A 21,972-nucleotide genomic window follows, 5' to 3' on the forward strand; every position below is an offset into this window, starting at 1 on the left:
TTTTTTTTTTTTTAAAGATTTTATTTATTCATGAGAGATGCACAGAGACACAGGCAGAGGGAGAAGCAGGCTCCCTGCAGGGAGCCTGATGTGGGACTCCACCTGGGTCTCCAGGATCGAGACCTGAGCGGAAGGCAGATGCTCAACAGCCACCCAGGTGCCCTGTTGTGGTACGTTTCTGAGTAGGTTATAGAGTTGTGCAAAAGTTGATTCTGGTTTAGCCAGCTCATTAGTTGCTTTTGCAGAGAGACAGAGCCCTGGAATCTCTACTCCATCATTTTCAGTTCATGTTATTTTTTTAATGAACATAGTTTTGGTCTTTGAATAAAATTCTATCTGGTAGATTGCCGTAATTTACTTATAATTTTTCTATCATTGTATATTTAGCTAGTTTACAATTTTTTGCTATTTTAGGTAAGGTTACAAGGAGCATCTTTGTAAATTAAACTTTTACCATTTCATTGGGTTCTTTCTTTTGGATTTATTTCCAAAGTGTCGTTATGAGGTCTGAGAGTATAACCATTTTAACATTCCTAATGCTATAACCAAATTGTTGAAAAAGTTGTATCATGGACAGCCCCGGTGGCTCCGCGGTTTCACGTCGCCTTCGGCCCAGGGTGTGATCCTGGAGACCTGGGATCGAGTCCCATGTCGGGCTCCCTGCATGTAGCCTGCTTCTCCCTCTGCCTTGTGTCTCTGCCTCTGTCTCATTCTCTCTCTCTGTGTGTCTCTCATGAATAAATAAACAAACAAAAAAAGTTGTATCAATTTGTACTCCAACCTCATAAGTAATTTTAAACTTTGAATTTTTCTACAGTGGTCCTGTTATTGGCAAAAGTCTTTATGAGAAGTATTATATGTTTGAACTTAATGAAGTGCTTCTCAAAACTGCAATGTGCATAAAAAATTAACAGCAGATTTTGTTAAAAATGTAGATTTGCTAAATATAGTGCATCTGGGGTGGAGCTCAAGTTCCTGTTTTTCTAATAAGCTCCCAAGTTGTTCTGATGCTGCTGGTCTGATCCCATTGCAAGTAGTAAGGCTTTAAGAGGCTTAAGCTGTGATAGAAAAGGAAGTGGGAAAGCCTTTACTGAGTTTTAAAAATGAAGCAAGTTTGAGAAATGTCACTTTTTAAAAAAGTCCCAAAGAAAGTAATCTCCCAAAATTGTCTAAATTAAATCAAAGAAAAAGAAAAAGATGCAGGGTTGTAAATGATATTAATGAAGGTGGGGGGCGTTAAAACTAGAGATACTGCCTGTGGTTTGGACTAAAAGACTCAGGTTGGAGAGCCTCTCTCTCTGTAAGGAGTATGCTGAGGCTTGAAGCCTGATGTTAAAATTAATGTTAAAGATAGTTTTTAAAATCTAGATAAGTAACATTTTCAGTTTTGTCAATCAAATGTATAAGTCTCTTTGGTATCATGATTTTCTCTGTAGAAATTTCATATAGTACACAAATATGTCTAAGAATGTTCTTTCCAAGTTAAACAGATGGTTATAGATATCTGTATTTCTCAATAGGCTAATTTTAAAGATTATTGCTATTTTAAACAAATTCAAATTTCTTAATGGATACTTGGATCTTTACTCAAGGCATTCAACCCATCGACACCCAAGGCATTGGCTAATTTAATCATTGAGTGTCCTAAAAAATAAAGGATAAAATTATGTAAAAATTTATTTTCTGTTTACATCATTAGACATCATAGTTATATACATGATTGTCATTAACCTAACAGAGAGACTGTCTTTTTTGTGTCCTCTCCTGGGAATGGGTTAAAAAAGTTATGTACATGCCCTTTGGCCTTTGTGTGTCTCAAGTCAATTCAGTAAGTATTTATTGAGAGAATATTTATTGTCCTAGGCTTTTTATTACTTTAACTGTGAAATAATTACCACATAATCTTATTCAGGGAGGAACCTGGCAAACAAATCACTGTGACAGTCCATCTATCTCTTGGTATGCTACAAGTTGTGTTGGGTTGAAATTAATGTGTAGTATTAGAGATTGCAAGGTGAAAAAAAATGTCACTTTTCTAGTCATTTTTAATCAATGACACAAACAAATGTCAAATTGTTCTTGCAAGAAATAGTGGTCTTCAAATGTTCAGCATTTTTTTTTTTGTTCAGCATTTTATAAGTGGGTTTATCACTATGTCGCAGTTGTGAAGACAGATGACCCTGTAGAGTAATATTTCTTAGCCTAAAACGTATGCCTCTTTTTAATAAATAAAAAAATTCATACACACACACACACCATCCAATGAGGCTCTGATATTAATCCCCTTCTCCTCATTGCTAATAATCTGTCTAGAAAGCTCTGGGCCAGGCAGGATATGACACTGTTATTTCTTCAGTAGTCAAGTCTCCTAGCTCCCTGAAGATTAAATATTAAGATCAAGTATTTCAAATGTGAACAAATCTAAGTAACTGCATGTAGACTTAACTTTAAGGGCCATGTCAATATTAAGAGTCACACCCTTAACATAGTGTTAATTTACTGGTATTGGCATTGGTACATTAGTGTTCCATGTAGGACAATTCACCCTTCATGCTTGGAAGATAAATTAAGGTAAGAATGCTTTTGCTCTATTTTTAAATGATTCCATGGAAGTTACTGCTTCTTTCTTGATACTTTCCATTATTTTGTGGCTCCTCTTCCAACTCCTAATTTTTGCCTTATGGACCTGGGCCAGTGTAGTAGGCAGAGTTCTTGGGGATTCCTGTGCTGAGGCAAGCAGGGTACTGAATGGTGAAGAAGGCTAGAGGGCTCTGTTGGAGGAAGAATGTGGGTTCCCTTCTAACTATATGGCACAGCTACAGATCTCCACCAGGGAAGAAATGATTAAGGGTAGTGCTAGCTATGCGAAGCCCCAGAAATTAAATATCCAGTGCCTACTGGGTTCCTATATCTTATAGAGCAAGAGGTAGAGAGGGCAGTTTATTAATTCTAGTCCAATATTATGAATTTGACCTTATTTTGTGAATGAATTTATCAGTATCATATACAGTTGTGTTTCAACTCTAGCTCTCCATTGGAATAAACTGGGAAATTTTTAAAAAAGATTTTATTTATTTATTTATTTATTTATTTATTTATTTGAGAGAGAGAGAGAGCACACATGAATGGAGGGAGGGGCAGAGGGAGAGGGAGAAGCAGACTCCCTGCTGAGCACAGAGCTGTTGCCAGGCTGGATCCCAGGATGCTGAGATCATGACCGGAGCCAAAGACGCTTAACCAACTGAGTCACCCAGGTGCCCCTCAACAGGGAAACTTTTTAAAAACTCCAGTGCTTGGGCTTCTTTTCAGATCAGTTGAATCAGAGTCAAAAGACAGCAATTTCTTCTTGGCCTTGGTAATTACCCAAATGCAACAAGGAGGGTGAGAAGCAGAAATGTAAAAGCCATTTTTGATAGATTTAGGAAATACCTATAATCATGAACCAGAAAATATGAAGAGGGGCTGTATGAGAGAAGAATCCTCATAGCTGCAAAACTCAGATCACGTCAGCAGGAGATGGTTCTCCAAAACTTGATGCATGCCTTGATCTGAAAGGTAAAAATGTCTTTGGATTAATAGGAGTAGGATAGGCAAGCTGGCAGCAGAAGCTTCCCTGCAACCCTATTACCTTCTGTAGTTTCACGTCCTCTGTTTCTAGGTAGCTCCTTCAAGGATCTTAACACTAAGAATCCTTCAACAGTCCCCTCCTGGACAACCCATTAATACTTTCTGTTGCCCTTACTCACCTATGTCTTCACTTCCTTGCTTACCCAATTAAAATTCCATGATTGGCTATTCTAATCAGTTATTTGCACATACCCTCAACTTCTCTGCCCTATCTTCACTTCCTCTGACTCACCTTGGAAAACTCCAATCCCAAAGGAGGTAGAGAAAAAACAGCAAATAGATCCTACACCCAGCAGAAAAAGAGAGTTAATAAAGATTCGAGCAGAACTCAACGAAATCGAGACCAGAAGAACTGTGGAACAGATCAACAAAACCAGGAGTTGGTTCTTTGAAAGAATTAATAAGATAGATAAACCATTAGCCAGCCTTATTAAAAAGAAGAGAGAGAAGACTCAAATTAATAAAATCATGAATGAGAAAGGAGAGATCACTACCAACACCAAGGAAATACAAACGATTTTAAAAACATATTATGAACAGCCATACGCCAATAAATTAGGCAATCTAGAAGAAATGGACGCATTTCTAGAAAGCCACAAACTACCAAAACTGGAACAGGAAGAAATAGAAAACCTGAATAGGCCAATAACCAGGGAGGAAATTGAAGCAGTCATCAAAAACCTCCCAAGACACAAAAGTCCAGGGCCAGATGGCTTCCCTGGGGAATTCTATCAAACGTTTAAAGAAGAAACCATACCTATTCTACTAAAGCTGTTTGGAAAGATAGAAAGAGATGGAGTACTTCCAAATTCGTACTACGAGGCCAGCATCACCTTAATTCCAAAACCAGACAAAGACCCCACCAAAAAGGAGAATTATAGACCAATATATCCCTGATGAACATGGATGCAAAAATTCTCAACAAGATACTAGCCAACAGTACATTAAGAAGATTATTCTCCATGACCAAGTAGGATTTATCCCCGGGATGCAAGGCTGGTTCAACACTTGTAAAGCAATCAATGTGATAGATCATATCAGCAAGAAAAAAAAACAAGAACCATATGATCCTTTCAATAGATGCAGAGAAAGCATTTGACAAAATACAGCATTCATTCCTGATCAAAACTCTTCAGAGTGTAGGGATAGAGGGAACATTCCTCAACATCTTAAAAGCCATCTACCAAAAGCCCACAGCAAATATCATTCTCAATGGGGAAGCACTGGGAGCCTTTCCCCTAAGATCAGGAACCAGACAGGGATGTCCACTCTCACCACTGCTATTCAACATAGTACTGGAAGTCCTAGCCTCAGCAATCAGAAAACAAAAAGACATTAAAGGCATTCAAATTGGCAAAGAAGTCAAACTCTCCCTCTTCGCCGATGACATGATACTCTACATAGAAAACCCAAAAGACTCCACCCCAAGATTGCTAGAACTCATACAACAATTTGGCATTGTGGCAGGATACAAAATCAATGCCCAGAAGTCAGTGGCATTTCTATACACTAACAATGAGACTGAAGAAAGAGAAATTAAGGACTCAATCCCATTTACAATTGCACCCAAAAGCATAAGATACCTAGGAATAAACCTAACCAAAGAGGTAAAGGGTCTATACCCTAAAAACTATAGAACACTTCTGAAAGAAATTGAGGAAGACACAAAGAGATGGAAAAATATTCCATGCTCATGGATTGGCAGAATTAATATTGTGAAAATGTCAATGTTACCCAGGGCAATATACACATTTAATGCAATCCCTATCAAAACACCATGGACTTTCTTCAGAGAGTTAGAACAGATTATTTTAAGATTTGTGTGGAATCAGAAAAGACCCCGAATAGCCAGGGGAATTTTAAAAAAGAAAACCATATCTGGGGGCATCACAATGCCAGATTTCAGGTTGTACTACAAAGCTGTGGTCATCAAGACAGTGTGGTACTGGCACAAAACAGACACATAGATCAATGAAACAGAATAGAGAATCCAGAGGTGGACCCTCAACTTTATGGTCAACTAATATTCGACAAAGGAGGAAAGACTATCCATTGGAAGAAAGACAGTCTCTTCAATAAATGGTGCTGGGAAAATTGGACAGCCATGTGCAGTAGAATGAAACTAGACCACTCTCTTGCACCATACACAAAGATAAACTCAAAATGGATGAAAGATCTAAATGTGAGACTAGAATCCATCAAAATCCTAGAGGAGAACACAGGCGACACCCTTTTTGAACTCGGCCACAGTAACTTCTTGCAAGATACATCCACGAAGGCAAAAGAAACAAAAGCAAAAATGAACTATTGGGACTTCATCAAGATCAGAAGCTTTTGCACAGCAAAGGATACAGTCAACAAAACTAAAAGACAACCTACAGAATGGGAGAAGATATTTGCAAATGACTATCAGATAAAGGGCTAGTTTCCAAGATCTATAAAGAACTTGTTAAACTCAACACCAAAGAAACAAACAATCCAATCATGAAATGGGCAAAAGACATGAAGAGAAATCTCACAGAGGAAGACATAGACATGGCCAACATGCACATGAGAAAATGTTCCGCATCACTTGCCATTAGGGAAATACAAATCAAAACCACAATGAGATACCACCTCACACCAGTGAGAATGGGGAAAATTAACAAGGCAGGAAACCACAAATTTGGAGAGGATTCAGAGAAAAGGGAACCCTCTTGCACTGTTGGTGGGAATGTGAACTGGTGCAGCCACTCTGGAAAACTGTGTGGAGGTTCCTCAAAGAGTTAAAAATAGACCTGCCCTTCGACCCACCAATTGCACTGCTGGGGATTTACCCCAAAGATACAGATGCAATGAAAGGCCGGGACACCTGCACCCCGATGTTTCTAACAGCAATGTCCACAATAGCCAAACTGTGGAAGGAGCCTCGGTGTCCATCGAAAGATGAATGGATAAAGAAGATGTGGTTTATGTACACAACGGAATATTACTCAGCCATTAGAAACGACAAATACCCACCATTTGCTTCGACATGGATGGAACTGGAGGGTATTATGCTGAGTGAAATAAGTCAATCGGAGAAGGACAAACATATGGTCTCATTCATTTGGGGAATATAAATAATAGTGAAAGGGAATAGAGGGGAAGGGAGAAGAAATGAGTGGGAAATATCAGAAAGGGAGACAGAACATGAGAGACTCCTAACTCTGGGAAACGAACTAGGGGTGGTGGAAGGGGAGGAGGGCGGGGGGTGGGGGTGTCTGGGTGGCGGGCACTTAGGGGGGTACTTGACGGGATGAGCACTGGGTGTTATTCTGTATGTTGGCAAATTGAACACCAATAAAAAATAAGTTTATTATTAAAAAAAAAGGAAAACTCCAATCCCACTTTATGTATTTTTTAAAAAGATTTTATTTATTTATTCATGAGACATACACACACAGACACAGGCAGAGGGAGAAGCAGGATCCATGCAAGGAGCCTGATGTGGGACTCGATCCCAGGTCTCCAGGATCACACCCTGAGCTGCAGGCAGCACTAAACCACTGCACCACCCAGGCTGCCCTCCAATCCCACTTTAATTGAACTTTCTCCATTCTGAGCTTTGACTTGTGCAGCTGAATGTGGGTGGAGAAAACCCGATGTTTCTGAGTCTCACTATAAATTCTTGATGTCTAGCAGACTCTTAGTATTACCTGGTTATCAAACTACATTTCCTCGGTCCTTTCAACCTCCTGCACTTCTAGATGACTTCATTTTTTTATCTTTAAACCCCAACGTCTCCACCCACTCCCAGCCAGATTCATTGTCAGTTGATGACCTTATTTCCTATGCATAGAAAAAAAAATAGAACTAATTAGTAAACAGAAGACTCAGCTATCGGTATTGTAGCCCTATAACCTGACTTCTTTTACCTCTGGCAGCCCTGGAAGTACTCTGCTCAAGGGAACCTGCTGCAAGAGTGTAGTTGGATGATGGTCTCCAGTGGACACACCTATGGTTTTCCTGCAGAGTTTACGTGGGAGCCCTCCCTTCCTTCACACATCTACTCCTCTTCTTGGGTGTCTCCTAAGCAAGGACTGAGTACGGCAAAAATAGTAAAGCTATATCATTTGCCCCACACATGATTCCTCTAATAGGCAATCTCTGCTCAAAGACTTCCTATTGACCCAGTCAAGACTTTCTGAGTAGCACTTCAGTCTGAGTCTCTTCCTATTCAATCCCCTTGTTTTCTTTTTTTTTAAAAGCTTAATAGAGATATAATTCATATACTATGCACTTCACCTACAGAGTTCAATTCAATCATTTTTATTATAGTCACAGAATTGTGCAACCATTATCATGATCAATTTTTAGAACATTTTCATTATCTAAAAAGGAAACTCATACTTTTTAGCCCTCACAGTCCAAACTGCCAATTCCTTACAGCCTTTGACAAGCATAAATTTACCTTCTGTCTTTCCAAATTTTCTCCTCCTGGATAATTCATAGAAACAGTCTTGTAACACCTGGTCTTATGTGACTGGCTTCTTTCACTTAGCATGTTTTTGAGGTTCATCCATTTATCATGGCTTCCTTTTTATTGCTGAATAATATTCTGTTATATGGATATACCACATTTTATTTATCCATCCATCAATTGATAGATACTTGAGTTGTTTCCACTTTTTTAACCATTATGAATAACAGTGCTGTGAATATGTGTGCAAGTTTTTGTGAGGACATTTGTTTCTATTTATCTTGGGTATATTCCTGGGAGTAGAATTGCTGGCTCATGGGATAGCTCTGTTTTTAACATTTCCAAGAACTACCCAATCCTCTTTTATTTCTTCTTTTCTTTCACAGGTCTCAGACTTGCATCATGGTCTGAAGGCTCTTCCCACCTACCTCTTTTACCGTTCACAAGAGTTTCTCCCAACAAATCTCTTTCACATCTAATTTTATCCTGGAATCTGCTTCTCCTAGGACCCAAACTTACACATCCTGGACGAATGCTTTGTGCTTCCACGTAAGGCCAAACTTTTCATTTGTGATCTTGATCTATTTCCTCTTCCTATTCAAGGACATAAATCCAATAATTCCCTTCTTCCTTCCCTCATCATGAATTGCTACCTTTATACTGAACCATTTCATTGGATTACATGCATGCTATTCTTTCTCATGATTATTTAATTAATGAAATAAGTAAATAAATAAAATAAAAAATGATTTCATTTTTTTCTTGGCTCTGCTTCCCCTTCCAGTACTTCCCACATTTCTCTCTTCTCCTTTAATAAAATGCCCCCTAGTAGTTGTCTGTATCTGCCATCCTCAGTATCTCTGCCCATCCTCCCTTGAACCTATTAGATCAGGATTTTGCCTCACTGATTTGTAACTGCTTTTGTCAAGGTCATCATCAGTGACCTCCAGTGTTAAATAAAATAGACAATTCTCCATCCTTATCTTACTTGGTATAGCAATATTTGATGTAGTTGTTAGTAACCTTTCTTTAAAATACTTCATTTGGCTTCCATATCATCATACTGTATTGATTTTTTTTCTCCTATTTTGCTGGTCCCTCCTTGTCAATCTCATTTGCTTGTTCCTCATCATGTCTGCAAACTGTGAACATTGGAGTATACCAGATCTGTGTCATTGGACATCTTCTCTTTTCTGTCTAAATCCGCACTCATTCTTTTGGTGATTTCAGCTAACGCCATGGCTTTAAATATATTTTGTATGTTTATGACTGTCAAATGTATATCTTTGGTTCAGACCTGTCTCCTAAACTTAGGTCTAGTGTTAGCTCCTTATCTGACTTCTCCTTTTGTTATCTAATAAGCTTCTCGTACTTAACATATCCCAAACTGAACATAGCTTCTTACCCAGTCTTCTTCATCTCAGTTAAAGATAACCATCCTTACAGTATCTCAGGCCAAAATCTTGGAGTCATCTTTGACAGCTTTCTTTCTCTCACACCCTGGATCCAATCTATTAGCAAATCTGCTGATTCTAACTTCAGAACATATTTAGAATGCTGTAACTTCTCACTGCTTCCAAGGCTACCACTCTGATCCAGTCCAAACCATTTCTCATCTGGCCTTTGGGATAGGCTCCTTATTAGTCTCCATATTTCTACTTTTGGCCCCTACCATCTATTCTCAACACAACATCTGGAATTATCTGATTAAAATGGAAGCTGCCATAATACCTATCAAAAGATTTCTTTGGGACAACTAGGTACAATTTCAGTATGAATTAGATAACACATGATATGAAGGAATTATTAATTTCTTTGTGCTATGATACTGGCATGATAGTTATGTTTTTAAAAAGTGCTTACTAGTTTGAAATAGATACAGTTAGAGGTGCACACTAAAATATAGGGAAAAATTACATGATAAACAGGGATTGCAAAAAGTTTAGAGAAAGGTAGAAAAAACAAGCTTGGCAAATGTTGATAGTTCTGAAGGTGAGTGATATAGGCTTAAGAAAATTTATTATCCTATTTCCAACACTAGAAGAGAGGAGGAAAATACCTTCAAAGTCCTCAAGGAACTAAGGCATGATCAGGAAATTTATGGCAACCAAACTTGTTTAAGTAGAGAAGAAACAGAAAAACATTTTTGAATGTGCACCTCTTAGAGACCAGTTCTCAAACCCTTCTTGAAGAAACCACTAAAGGTTTAGAAGAAACCATAGCAAAATGACTGATGAATGTTCCCTCTCTGTTATTGTAGAACTAATAATACTGTAAACATGGAGGTTATAGCTGCAGAACAGAATGTAAATTTTTAAAAGAAACCACATAAGTTATCAAAACAGGTCAAATGCTACCCATTTAAAAAATATTTTTATTTTTTATGATATTTTCTAAATATATTTTATTTTTTTCTTTTAATTTTTTTATTGGAGTTCGATTTGCCAACATACAGCATAACACCCAGTGCTCATCCCATCAAGTGCCCCCCTCAGTGCCCGTCACCCAGTCACCCCATCCCCCCGCCCACCTCCCCTTCTACCACCCCTTGTTCATTTCCCAGAGTTAGGAGTCTCTCATGTTCTGTCACCCTCTCTGATGTTTCCTTTTGGGTTTTCTATATATACTCTCATGTCATCTGCACATAATGAAAGTTTTACTTCTTCTTTACCTAGTTGGAGGCCTTTTATTTCTTTTTCTTTTCTTTTTTAGATGAGGGGAGGTGCAGGGGAAGAGGGAGAGAGAAAATTTCAAGTAGGCTTTACACACTTATTGCAGAGCCTGACACCGAGCTCAGTCTCACAAGCTGAGATCATGACCTGAGCTGAAATCAGAGCCAACCGGTTGCCCTACCTTTTATTTCTTTTTGTTGTCTAACTGCTGTGGCCAGGAATTCCAGTACCATATTAAATAACGGTAGTGAGAGTAGACATTTCTGTCTTGTTCCTGACTGTAGAGGAAAAGCTCTTAGTTTTTCCCCATTAAGGATATATATTAGCTTTGGGTTTTTCATAGATAGCCTTTATTATGTTGAGGTATGTCCCCTCTAAATCTACTTTGTTGAGGATTTTTATCATGAATGGATGTTGTACTTTGTCAAATGCTTTTTCTGCCTCTATTGAAGTGATCATATGGTTTTATCCTTTCTTTTATTAATGTAGCGTATTATGTTGATTGATTTGCAAATATTGAACCACCCTTGGGGCGCCTGGGTGGCTCAGTGGTTGAACCTCTGCCTTCAGCTCAGGGCGTGATCCTGGGGTCCTAGGATCAAGTCCCACATCGGGCTCCCTGCAGGGAGCCTGCTTCTCCCCCTGCCTATGTCTCTGCCTCTCTCTGTGTCTCATGAATAAATAAATAAAATAATTTTAAAAATATATCGAACCACGCTTCCAATGCAGAAATAAATCCCACTTGATCATGGTTAATGATTCTTTTAATGTATATTTTGAATTCGATTTGCTGGTATTTTATTGAGAATTTTTATATCCATGTTCATAAAAGTTTTTGGACTATAGTTCTCTTTTTTAGTGAGGTCTTTGTCTGGTTTGGGCATCAGGGTATAATGCTGGCCTCATAAAATGAATTTGGGAGTTTTCCTTCCTTTTCTGTTTTTTGGAAGTTTGAGAAGAACAGGTACTAAGTCTTCTTTAAATATTTGATAGAATTCAACTGTGAAGCCCTCTGGCTCTGAACTTTTGTTTGTTTGGAGATTTTTGATTACTGATTCAATTTCTTTACTAGTTATTGGTCTTTTCAAGTTTTCTATTTCTTCCTGTTTCAGTTTTGGTAGTTTACATGTTTGTAGGAATTTATCCATTTCTACGAGGTTGTCCAATTTGTTGGCATATTGTTTTTCATAATATACTCTTGTAATTGTATTACTGTGGTGTTGGTTGTTATTTCTCCTGTCTCATTTGTGATTTTATTTATTTGGGTTCTTTTTCTTCTCTTTTTAATAAGTCTGGCTAAATGGTTATCAACTTTATTAATTCCTTCAAAGAACCTGCTCTTAGTTCATTATTCTGTTCTATTGTTCTTTCAGTTTCAATATCACTTATTTCCTCTCTAACCTTTATTATTTCCTTTCTTCTGCTAGCTTTAGGCTTCTCTTGTTCTTTTTCTAGCTCCTTCACATGTAAGATTAGGTTGTTTATTTGAGATTTTTCCTTCTTGAGGTAGGCCTGTATTGCTATATACTTTCCTCTTAGGGCTGCTTTTGCTGCATCCCAAAAGTTTTGGACCATTGTGTTCTCATTTTCATTTTTGTTTCCACATATTTTTAAATTTCTTCTTTGATTTCTTGGTTGATCTGTTCATTGTTTAGTAGCATGTTGTTTAACCTCCATGTATTTATGGTTTTTCCAAATTTTTGCTTGTGGTTGACTTCTAGTTTATTAGCACTGTGGTCAGAGAAGGTGGATGGTATGACTTCAGTCTTTTTCTATTTTTGAGGCCTGCCTTGTGACATAATATGTGATCTGTTCTGGAGAGTGTTCCATGTACATTTGAAAGGAATGTATATTCTGCTGTTTAGGGTAGAATGTTATGAATAAGTCCATTAAATCCATCTGGTCCAGTGTGTCATCCAAAGCCATTGTTTCCTTGTTTATTTTCTGTTTAGAAGATCTGTTGATCTGAGTGGGGTCTTAAAGTCCCCCACTATTATTGTGTTACTATCAATTAGTTCCTTTGTGTTAGCTATTAATTGTTTTATGTATTTGAGTGCTCCCATGTTGGGTGCATAAATATTTACAATTGCTATTCTTCTTTTTGGATGATCTCTTTATGATTATATAATCCCCTTCTTTGCCTATTTTACTGTTTTTGTTTTTAAGTCTATTTTTGTCTGATATAAGTATTGGTATTCCAGCTTTCTTTTGATGTCCACTTGCATGATAATGTTTGTCCATCCCTTCACTTTCAATCTGCGGGTGTTTTTCAGTCTAAAAAGGCTACCTCTTTTTTTTTTTTTTTTTTTTTTTAGAGGGAGCGAGCGAGAGAGCAAGATAGCATGTGAGCAAGGATAGTGGAGCAGAAGGAGAGAGAGAATTTTAAGCAGGCTCCGCATTGAGTGTGAAGCCTGACACAGGCTTGATTTTACAAGTCAAAATCAAGAGTTGGATGCTTAACTGATGGAGCCACTCAGGTGCCCTTAAAATGAGTCTCTTATAGGCAGCATTTCTATGGGTCTTGGGTGTTTTCTTCCATTCTGACATGCTATGTCTTTGGATTAGAGTGTTTAGTCCCATTTAAAAGTAATTATGATTAGATATGTATTTATTGCCATTTTATTGCTTGTTTTGTCATTGTTTCTAGAGATTTTCTCTGATCCTTTTTTGTTTTTTGTCACTTTTGGTCTCTCCTTTGCATTCAAAAAGTACCCTTTAATATTTCTGGAAGGGCTGACTTAGTGGTCATGAGCTTCTTTAATTTCTGTTTGTCTGGTCTCTCCTATTCTGAATGATAGCTTTTTTTGGATAGAGTCTTCTTGGCTGCAATTTTTTCCTGTTCAGCACTTTAAATATATCATACCACTCCCTTCTGGCTTGCCATGTTTCTGTTGAGAAATCTCTAGCTTGCTTTTGGGTTCTCCCTTATAAGTTTAGGACTTTTTTTGTATTGCTGCTTTTTTTTTTAAAGATTTTATTTATTTATTCATGAGAGACACCCACACACAGAGGCAGAGACATAGACAGAGGGAGAAGCAGGCTCCCCACAAGAAGCCTGATGCAGGACTCAATCCTGGACCCTCGGATCATGCCCTGAGCTGAAGGCAGATGCTCAACTCTTGAGCCACTCAGGCATCCCTGTATTGCTGATTTTAACATTTTTTATTACTGTATTTTGCAAATTTAATTACAATATGTCTTGGTATTGGCCTGCTTTTGTTGATTTTTTTTTAATTTTTATTTATTTATGATAGTCACAGAGAGAGAGAGAGAGAGAGGCAGAGACACAGGCAGAGGGAGAAGCAGGCTCCATGCACTGGGAGCCCAATGTGGGATTCGATCCCGGGTCTCCAGGATCGCGCCCTAGGCCGAAGGCAGGCGCCAAACCGCTGCGCCACCTAGGGATCCCTCTTTTGTTGATTTTGATGAGAGTTCTCTGTGCTTCTTGTATCTGGATGTCTGTTTCCTTCCCCAGATTAGGGAAGTTTTCAGCTATTATTTCTTGAAATAAATCTCCTCCTCCTTTTCTCTCTCTTCTTTTTTTTTTTTTTTTTTTTAACTTTTATTTATTTATGATAGTCACACACACAGAGAGAGAGAGAGAGAGAGAGAGAGAGAGAGCAGATCCATGCACCGGGAGCCCGACGTGGGATTCGATCCCGGGTCTCCAGGATCGCGCCCTGGGCCAAAGGCAGGCGCTAAACCGCTGCGCCACCCAGGGTTCCCTCTTCTCTCCCTTTAATTGTGGAGTTTGTTCATCGGTCTTCAGGTCAATTTCTGGGATATTTAGGATGATTTGATAGTAATCTAGTTTGTTGCACAAGACAAGCCTAGGGTCCTCCTACTCTGCCGCCATTGCGAAAAGTGAGTTGTTTTTCTTAAGGCCATAAACGTGCATCTAATTTATAACACAAAACAAAATGTTTTAAAATTATCTTTCACCATCCATCTCTTGTTTCCCTACACATACTGCAGCAACATGAAATAAAGATCTCTTCTTTTGGACACATTTGGACCTCACATATCTTTCATCATTCCCCCACCCCCTTCTCTGCACCATCTGTTTATTCCAAAAATCAGTCTAAGCTCTAAGCTCTTCAGCTGTTTCTTTACTTTTCACTTCACCTATTACATGGATTCCCAACAACAGCGGTTCTTAAACTTTTACATGCATCAGAATCATTGAGGTCTTGTTAAAGTGCAAGTATATTTGAATGTGATTGAATAATTACTTCATTGGTCAAGATGGTTGGTAATTTTACAATCTAGTGTTATTATGTCTACTTTAAAGTATATTAAAGACAAGTGGAGGCAAGGATGGGAAAAATAGTGGCTGTATGACAAGCTAGTGAATGTGTGACATTTGTAGCACACCTGTCACATAACAGGTGTTTAATAAATATTTGTTAAGCTATTGGAATTCATGTGATTTGGAATTAAAATTACCTAAAATTAAAGATTCATAGCATCCGGAGCTAGTGAGATTACAGAGAAATGGACCTATTATGAAATTTTTGAAGATCAATTTGGCAATAGCCACCATATTTTAAATATGTATTTCCTTTGGCCCAGATAGCCTAGTGTCCATCCTAGGGAATAGCTTTGTGCCCATGAAATGTATGTATAATGATGTGCAAATTTAGCACTGCTTGTAATTGTGAAAATTACAAGCCTAATGTTGATAAATGGAGAATTATTTAATAAATGACGAGTTGCCTATTAAACACTGTATGAGAGTTGAAAAGCATAAGGGAAAGCAATAAATGTTGAGTGAAAGATTTCCAGTATGTGTTAAGTGAAAAAATGGTCACAGAAAAAAAGTGTAGAATTATCCATTTTGTTTATAGAGCCCCAAACTATATCTATAGGAGATATGTAGGAAAATCCTTAGGAAAAAGTCTGAAAGGTGATACACCAGACAGTCATTAGTGGTTGCCTCTGGCAAGGGAAGAGGGACAGGAGAAGAGGACCAAGGGGGAGCTTCTCCTTTGTACACTTTATAGTCGATATTATTTGGAACGTTTACTTGTGAGATCAAAAAAGAAAAAAGTAGCTTGCTCAACAAATGTTCTTAATCCTTTAATAAGGACAGTAGATAATAGCATAATAAGGATAATAGATGCATGATTCTTGCTAAATACTTCATTACTTTAGTGCTGCCAATTCCCAGAACATGTCCTGTGAGTAGTACAAGAGTTGAATTGGCATCTGGTCGGAAGGCACACGATACTAAAATCTCTGTAGCATTAGACTGCCTGACCCAAAGAGTTTGCCTTTGGACTATGACACCATTTCATGCTTGCTCTCTAACAGGTTAAGGTGGCAGTGACAATAAAAGAAAGGAAAAACAAAAGCAAACACAAATAAACCAAAGCACCATTATGCAAAAGGAGAAAGCAAAGAAACGGTATTTTTTTCCCTCCAAATGAATGGTTATATCAATATTTACTTGAAGACAGTATTAGGTGTGGATAAGGGAAGAGAAAGTTGTGTTTTAGGCTTTTCTCAGTTTCAGTCTGAGGAATGTAGGGGTGGTGTATTTCCTATACTGCTATAACTAAATATCACAAACTGGGTAGCTTAAAACAACAGAAATTTATTCTTTCACAGTTTTGGAGGCTGGAAGTCTGCACTCAAGGAACTGGCAGTGTTGTGCTCTCTCTGAAGCCTTTAGAGGAGATTTCTGCCTTGCCTCTTCCAGTTTTTGGTAGCCTGAGGTGCTCCTTGGTCCAGATGCACTACTCCAATCTCTGCCTCTCTTTCACATGGCTGTTTTGCCTTGTGTTTCTGTTTTCACCACTTCTCATAAGGTTACAAGTCATGGAGTGCCTTAGTGGCTCAGTTGTAGGCTCAGGTCATGATCTCTGGGTCCTGGGATGGAGCCCTGCATCGCATTGGGCTTCCTGCTCAGTGGGGAGTCTGCTTCTTCCTCTCCTTCTCCCTCTGCCCCTCCCCTAGCTCGTGCACTCTCTCTCTCAAATAAATAAAATGTTCATTTTTTCTTTTTTAAAGATTTTATTTATTTATTCATGAGAGACAGAGAGAGAGGGAGAGGCAGAGACACAGGCAGAGGGAGAAGCAGGCTCCACGCAGGGAGCCCGATGTGGGACTCGATCCCTAGTCTCCAGGATCATGCCCTGGGCTGAAGGCGGCGCCAAACTGCTGAGCCACCTGGGCTGCTCTATTCCTGTTTTAAGTCAAACATTCTTTTGTAAAGTAGAGCATGATTATAATAGACATTTTGCATCTTTCACCAAATAATTATCCTCATTTGAAGAAGGCTATTAATTTCTGCTTTACAGAGGGGAAAACTTTTGGTTTTCATGCACCGAACTTAAATTTATCTGGGTATCTCAAGGGACGGAGGGTTCTGCTTGCCAGGAACACCTTTATCTTTGGGACTATAAGGAAGGGATGAGAGATTTGATGTAGAGATAGGGATCTGCTGAAGTGCAGAGGAGGTTTTGGACTATTTTTCCTTCCATATCTAACCAAACTTTGAAATGAATGATTCTAAAATATCTGGATGATTCAAAGTGGAAAAAAAAAAAAAAAAGAAAGAAAGAAAGAAAGAAAGAAAGAAAGAAAGAAAGAAAGAAAGAAAGAAAGAAAGAAAGAAAAAGAAACATTGCTTGCTCATCTGTCTACCTGATTCACACTCTTAACTTTGCCTTTTGGTTTATATTACCAGACATAGAATAAATCAGCCTCTGTCCATAGCTACTCCCCTTACCTTCAGAAAAGTACTCTTCCCTATCTTGGAAAGAAACAAAGTAACTCCCAGTCTATCCCCAAACATTTGCTTGAACCGGTTTCCCTTTTCAAGGGCTTTCCTATGTCTTTCTTTGCTCTCACTTTTTTTTTTTTTTGCTTAAGAATGATGTTTTCATTATTTCACCATTTAATGCATAGTTTTTTTAAAAAATCCAAATGCAAGTCTTTGCATTTATTTCTGTTACAACTCAGCCCTTATCATTCCAGCCCATACAGTTCTGTGGAATGTGATAAATTGTGACAAATGCTTCAGGATTACTAATAAAATCCAACATATTTATTATACCTCCCAGCTTGGTGGTATCTGTAAATTGACCTTATCACAATGGTAATATGCATTTAATAGCTGTACTAAGGGTTTAAAAATACCTTTTCATCTAATCTTCAAAATGACTCAAGGAAGATACTTTATCCCCATTAAAGTGTTGAGAAAAGAGAAGCTTAGAAAATCTAAATTACTTCCTGAGTAAAGGCTGGGATTTATACCTAGGTCTGTCAGACTCTCAAGCTTCAGTTCTTAAACCCTTGACCATGTATTTTCAACCTTGGCTTTGCATCAAAACCACCTAAGAACTTTAAAAAGAGATAGCAGCCAAAGCCCCATCTGACAATATTGTCACAGTCTTATTGCAGGTGCCTAAGTATAGCTTAGTCGAACTTCCATTCATGGCTTAATTTTTATCACTTCTGTATCCTGTGGGGGTGTGGCTTAGCAAGGTGTTATGAGCTACTTAAAAGTGTGCTTGATACCCGCTCCTTTAAAGCGTTAGTGATTTTAAGGGCATTCTCTCTGGGCGTGGAGGCTTGCATGTGTAAGCTTACTAAGGACTAATAGGAAGGCTAGGACCAAACCTTTGTGTTTATGGAGTCTTATGACTCATCTTTGCATTTTCAGTGCTTTGCTTTACTAATTAAGCTACATTAACAAATGTTTATGGCATTGTATGCTATGTTAGTGAGTGTGTGGGTATGGGTTGTGTATTAAATAGAGGGATAAAGTTAAGGAAACCCTATCTATAGATAGACTGCGAGATAGGCATATAAAGTCGTTTTGTTGAATTAACTGGGGTTGTGATGTACTTGTATAAAATTTAGATGAGGCTTATGGATGTTGCATAGACTTAGTCCTGTTTTTGGGGTTTGGCGGGACATAAATAAGCATATAGTAAATAACATGAATTTATGGGGGGTAAGGGGGGTTTGGATTAATTTAATGTCTCGCGTGTGTGCGCATACGTGTATACGTGTACACGTGTGTAGTATATACGTGTGTACGTGTGTATGTGTTCCTGCCATGTTTTGCTATAGCTGAAGGATAGGATCTTGCTGTGTGCCATACACACCACCCCACAGGTCACAATTAGCTGCTAATTTTTACTTTTAGATATGGCCATACCATCAGTTTTGAATCTAAATATGTAATCCTCCAATCCACATTTATTATTTTTCCATATTGTGTGAAAGAATGTCATAAAAAACTTGCTCAAGTTTGTTCTCTTGGGGGGCACAGGGTTGCTCAGTTGGTGAAATATCTGACTTTTGATTTTGGCTCAGCTTATGATCTCAGCTTTGTGGGACTGAACCCCATGTTGGGCTCCTTACTGGGCATGGAGCCTGTTTAGGATTCTTTCTCGCTCTCTCCCTCTGCTCCCCTACCCCCACACTCTGTCTCTCAAAAAAAAAAATTGTTCTCTTGGAATTCTCTTTTATTCTTATAAAAAATAGGGATATCCTTCTGAAACGTTTGCCCAGGGAGCAAATTTCTAGCCCTCCCAGTACCAGGGATCACATAAAGAGCCAAACAATTCTCTATAGGGTGAAAAGAACTCAACATTCCAGGACAGTATTGACTTAAAAATCATACTTTCTTAGTGTGAAAAGAGGTTTCCACTCTCTGAATGACACTAAGCAGGTCACTTTATCTTTTTGGGCAGGTAGATAGATTTCTCAATTCTATAAACCTAAGAATAATGTATTTTCTTTCCAGTCCACCTGTCTTCCATATCCAAATCACTTTCAAAAAATAGTGTCCCTTTGTAGAGGCTCATTTTTCAGGCAAACAGTCTTGACCAATGGAATGTAGAAAATGGGACCCACCCCAAAATATCCACATGCCTTAACTGACCAACAGGCTACTTACACTTAGGCAGGAGAATTCCATCATTGCCATAGGTTTTCATCTTTTCCCTTTTAAGAAGGGCCCCCAGGGGCACCTGGGTGGCTCAGTGGTTGAGCGTCTGCCTTTGGCTCAGGTCATGATCCTGGGGTCCTGGGATCGAGTCCTGCACCAGGATCCCTGTGGGGAGCCTGCTTCTCCCTCTGCCTATGTCTTAGTTTCTCTGTCTCTCATGAATAAGTAAAATCTTAAAAAAAAAAAAAAAAAAAAGAAGAAGGGCACCCACCTACCACCTCATTGCAGACAGCCTCTCCTTGGCTGTCCTGCCTGCCCCTCTCTTGCAGTGTATTCAATAAACTTCTATCTCCTTGTTCTGTCTTAGGTGAACTCTTTCACCTCCTGAGCATCTACACTGTTTCAGAGTTCTAAAATGGGCATTATTTTTCTCACAAAAGAGAACGTTTCCATTGCTACAGTTCAGATAAATGATTTTAATCTTAGGGGTGACATGAAGGACAACTTTGCCTTTTTATCTTGTGTAGGTCTGTGTTCTGGTTTCTACTCTTGTAACAGTTTTCGTTTGCAGGAAAAGGGAACTCTTGTGGTGGTTGCCGCTTTTGACTTCTTCAGCTTTTAGGTTGTAAGCAGATTTTAGATTTGCCATTGACTCCAAACTATTTTGATTCCCTTTTAGATATTACAAATAAGGACTCTCCAGTGTATTTTGCTTGTAGAAGAGTAGCCATAGGGATGCAGTTCTCCTGTAAACCTCTCCCCCTTATGAGAAAACAAGAGCTGTAGTTCATTATTTACTTTAAAGGAGTCAGTGTGAATTCAAGTCATTTCCTATCCTGCTATCGTTTGCTCAAAGACCTTTTGCAATGGATCTTATGTAAGAAGAAATGCAGGAGTTGCTTTTCTGAGTGGATTTAAAGAAATCATTAAATACAAGTTAGACCTGAACCTTAGCATTGTTTGTGAATGTAGAAACAAGGGCTATAAGTACTTCAAGTCTTTTGGATTGAAAGAGGGCTAAAAAGTGAAAAAGACGCTACACAGTTGGGTCCCAGGCTACTCCTTTGGACTCCTCTTACCACTGTCCTCTCCTTCACCGTCTGCCAGGCATAGTAACCTCTTTCCCGGTCCTTGAACTTGTCAAGCACATTCTTATCTCAGGGTCTTTGCCTTTACTGGTCTCTCTGCCTGAAACTTTTTCCAGGTACTCACTTATTCTCATCCCTCACATCTCTGCTCAAATGTCTGTTACTCTGGGACGTCTCTCCTGGCTGCCTTCACTAAAATAGCAGTGCCTCCTCACTTTCTATTCCTTTGCTTTGTATTATTTTTCTTAGTAGCAATTATACACTGGCATATTATGCATTTAAGGAATGTTTGTCACTTTACCAGACTACATGCTCCAGTAGAGCAAGTAGAATGCGGGTTGCGATGACATTGCACCCTCCTTAGGGCCCTTACAGCCCTGGCACCTGGCAGAGGCTAAGCGAATATTTGTTGAAAGAACGAATGGGCCTTTTTGGGCTGGTGGGCTTTGTTTCTCCTCATTCGCCGGGCGTACTCGCCAATCCGCAGGCAGCTGGGCGCCTCGTCCCACCCCCACCCTTCTCCAGCCGAGGCGATGGGAGGGAGTCAGGCGCTCAGGATTGCAGCAGCAAGACACGGCGGGCGCAAACGCCGCCCCAACCCTGGGCACCCCTTCCCCTCCGCCCGAAGGCCTGGACTGGGGAAAGCCAGGTCTGCTGCACGCGAAACGTGGAACCGAAAGCAGAAGAGGTACGAACAGCACAGCAGTGCACGGGAGGAGGACGCTGTGGTGCCCGGCTGCGTGCAGAGGGCGCCTTCCCCGCCGGGCTGACTCATCCCCAGCCGCCTCCACGGCCGGCGGACACACACACACTCACTCACTCTCTCTCCCTCCGGTCTGGGGAGGGTCGGTCCCCGCGCCGGCGCTGAGCTCCCGCTGGCTCTGGGGCCCGGCTCGCCAGCTCCAGCTCAGCTTCCCCGCCCGCTCACGCCCGGGGAACGCCCCGGGAATCTCCGCGCGCCCCCGCCGACTTCCCGAGAAGCCCGGGGCGTGCGTGGCCGGCGCTGGCCACGCCCACTGCGCGCGCACCCGGAGAAGGGCGGTGCTGTGGCTCGGCGCACGCGCGCAGGCGCAGGCGCAGTCCGGGGGCGCGCGGCCGGCCCCCGCCCCCGCCCCGCCCCCGCCCCGCCCCCGCCCCGCCCCGCCCCGCGGACCGCCTCAGTCCGCCGCCAACCGGCCTCCCGAGTGGATGCCGACTCCGACGCGCCCCGGGCGCCCGAGCCAGTGTCGCCTGAGGCGC

At 40.0% G+C, this 21,972-nt stretch overlaps 1 protein-coding gene and 1 long non-coding RNA gene across 3 annotated transcripts in view; one reads left to right on the forward strand and one right to left on the reverse strand.

The window, feature by feature from the left end:
• Positions 1 to 3,065: 3,065 nt before the first annotated feature.
• On the reverse strand, positions 3,066 to 21,735 carry LOC140641191 (uncharacterized). 2 transcript variants are annotated; one of them, XR_012037725.1, is made up of 2 exons: positions 21,554 to 21,735; positions 3,066 to 3,548 (listed from the first exon to the last, which is right to left on the reverse strand). It is a non-coding gene; the product is annotated as an uncharacterized lncRNA (long non-coding RNA). The 2 variants fall into 2 exon arrangements; XR_012037727.1 differs by lacking the exon at positions 3,066 to 3,548 and adding an exon at positions 20,102 to 20,407.
• JAK2 (Janus kinase 2) overlaps positions 21,407 to 21,972 on the forward strand; it is a 117,427-nt gene continuing 116,861 nt past the window's right edge. Inside the window, exon 1 of the transcript XR_012037610.1 lies at positions 21,407 to 21,421. The gene's annotated coding sequence lies outside the window, so the exon portion shown is untranslated. The remainder of the gene's footprint in view (positions 21,422 to 21,972) is intronic.

Source organism: Canis lupus, chromosome 1 (assembly GCF_048164855.1).
Source record: "Canis lupus baileyi chromosome 1, mCanLup2.hap1, whole genome shotgun sequence".
In the NCBI taxonomy this organism is placed as follows: Eukaryota; Metazoa; Chordata; class Mammalia; order Carnivora; family Canidae; genus Canis; species Canis lupus.